Genomic DNA, 3,053 nt, shown 5'->3' with positions numbered 1-3,053 from the left:
GCAAAAGATTATTTCATGCAAAAGCAAATGAAAAAAAATCTGGAGAGGTAAAACATATAGCTGACAAAATAGACTTTAAAACAAAGGCTATATTGAGCGATAAGGAAGGACACCACATAATGAGAAAGGGAGCAATCCAACAAGGGGATATAATCTTTGCAAACATGTATTTTCTCTACATAAGAGCACCTAAATATGTAAATCAAATCGTGATGTACATAAATGGAGAGTTCCACAATAACATAGTCATAGTAGGGCATTATAACACCACCTTGGCATCAATGGCTGGATCTTCCACACAGAAAATGAAGAAGGAAAGAGTGGCCTTAAATAACAGACTAGATCAAATGGATGTAATTGGTATCTTCAGAGCATTTCACCCTGAAGGAGTAGTATATACATTCTTTTGAAGTGGACATGCAACATGTTCTAGAATACACCACATGTTAAGCCACAAAAACAGTCGCAGTAAATTTAAGAAGAATGAAATCATATCAACAATATTTTCTGACCATAACTATAAAAAACTGGAAGTCAATAAGAAAAAATTGGTATACAGGTGAACTATTACTGAATTGTACACACCTAAAACCACCCTGCCCCAATAAATTTATTAGCGGAGAAATAAAGGCAATAAAAAGCAAAAAAATAAATAAAGTAAAAATCTGGAGATACATGGTAGTGAGAATTGCATGTCAATATACTTAATGTATACTTAACTGTGGTTAAAACTCTAAATCTTATATTTATTTGACCACAATGAAACTTAGTAGTTATAGGATTAAAAAAAAAAAACAGAAAAAGAAAAAGAAGAAACTGTAAAACACAGAAAGTCTTGGAGGCTAATTAACATGTTACTAAACAATGAATGGTTATCAATGAGATCAAGGAAATAATGAAATAATACCTTATTTCATGGAAAGGAGAGCATAACAATCGTAAGTCTGTGGAGCACAGCATAAGCAATCCTAAGAGGGAAATTCATAACATTACAGGCCTACCTCAAGAAACAAGAAAAATCTGAAATATATCATCTAACTTTACACTTAGAGGAACTAGTGCAAAAGAAAAACAAAGACACCACAAACTGAGAATAATAAAGGAAATAATAAAGATCAGAGTAGAAATAAACAAAGCAGTAAAAAACAAACAAGAGATCAAAGAAGCACGGGCCACTGTTTGCCAGTGGTTAGAGCTATGATCCATGCACCAAAGGACCATGGGTACGATTCCCAGTCAAAGGCAAGTACCTGGGTTGCAGGTTCACCCCTGCCCCCTGTTGAGGTGTGTGTGTGTGTGTGTGAGAGAGAGAGACAACCATTTGATGTGTGTCTCACACTGATCTCTCTCTTTCTCTCTCTCTCTCTCTCTCTCTCTCTCTGTCTGTCTCTCTCTCTCTTTCTCTTTCCTCTCCCTCCCTCCCTCCCTCCCTCCCTTCTCTAAAAAAAATTCATTGGAAAATATATCCTTTGTGAAGATTAAAAGAAAAAATAACTCTCAACAAATGCAGGTGTTGGACTGGATGGCTTCACAGTGTACTTCATCAAACATTCAGAGAAGAACTAATACCTGTTCTCCTCAAACTCATCCAAAACACTCAAAGCAAGGGAAGACTCCCTAGGCTCATTTTATGAGTCCAGCATTATCCTAATCCCCAAACCAAAATACGAATTTACAAAGAAAGAAAATTATAAGCCAATATCCCTGATGAACATAGATGCTAAAATCCTCAACAAAATATTGGCAAACTGGATCTAGTAATACATGAAAAAGATTACACACCATGATGAAGTGGGATTTATTTTGGGGATGCAAGCTTGGTACAGTACCTGCATATAAAAAACATGATACAGCATAAACAATATAAAGAATAAAAATCACATGGTTATAACAATAGATGCAGAAAGAGCATTCAACAAAACAACACCTATTCATTATAACTCTCAGCAAAATGTGAATAGAAGGAATACACCTCAACATAATAAACATCATGTAGAAAGAAAACAAAAGAAAGAAGAAAATGAAAGAAGAAAATGAAAGAAAAGGAAGGAAGAAAGAAGTTGCAGAAGATACAAATAAATAAAAGCATATATGGTGTTCAAAATAGAAAGAATTACCAATATTAAAATGTCCAATGACATATTTCAGAGAACTACAACAAATATCCCAAAAATTTATATGGAAGTACAAAAAAAAAACACACACAAAAAAACCCAACACACACACAAACACATACACACACACAAAAACAAAACAAAATAAAACCAAACCAATAGCCATAGTGATCTCGAGAAAGAAGAAAAAAGTTGGAGCAGTCATGCTACCTGATAACAAGCTATACTACAAGGCCATAATAATAAATATAGCATGGTATTGGCATAAACTGACATAAAGATCATTGGAACAGAATAAAAAGCCCAGAAATAAACCCATACATTTATGGTCAATTAATATTTGACAAAGGACACAAGAACATACAATGTGGTAAAGATAATCCACTCAATAAATGTTATTGGGAAAATTGGACAGATATGTAGAAAAATAAATGATGCAGACTGCCTTCTTACACCATATTGAAGAATAAACTCAGAATGGATTAAAGACTTGAAAGTGAGATTTGAAACCATAAAAATTCTAGAAGAAAATAAAGGCAATAAATTTTCAGAGCAATATTTTTTTTTATTCTGATATATCTATTTTGGCAAGGGAAGCAAAAGAAAAACTGAACAAATGGGATTACATCAAACTAAAAAGTTATTGCACAGCAAAGGAAACCATCAACAAAATGAAAACACAACCCACTGAATGGGAAAACATATTTGCCAATGATACATCGGATAAGGGCTTAATATCCAAAATTTATGATGAACTCATAAAACTCAACATCACAAAAAATTAAACAATCCAATTTAAAAACGAACAAAGGACCTAAATAGACTCTTTCCAACGAGGACCTGCAGATGACCATTACACAAATGAAAAGATGCTGAGCATCACTAATCATCACAGAAATAGAAATTAAAATCACAGTGAGGCATCACCTCACATCTGTC

This window comes from Myotis brandtii, unplaced genomic scaffold (genome assembly GCF_000412655.1).
Source record: "Myotis brandtii unplaced genomic scaffold, ASM41265v1 scaffold840, whole genome shotgun sequence".
NCBI lineage: Eukaryota > Metazoa > Chordata > Mammalia > Chiroptera > Vespertilionidae > Myotis > Myotis brandtii.
This window is presented reverse-complemented; position numbering follows the sequence as displayed.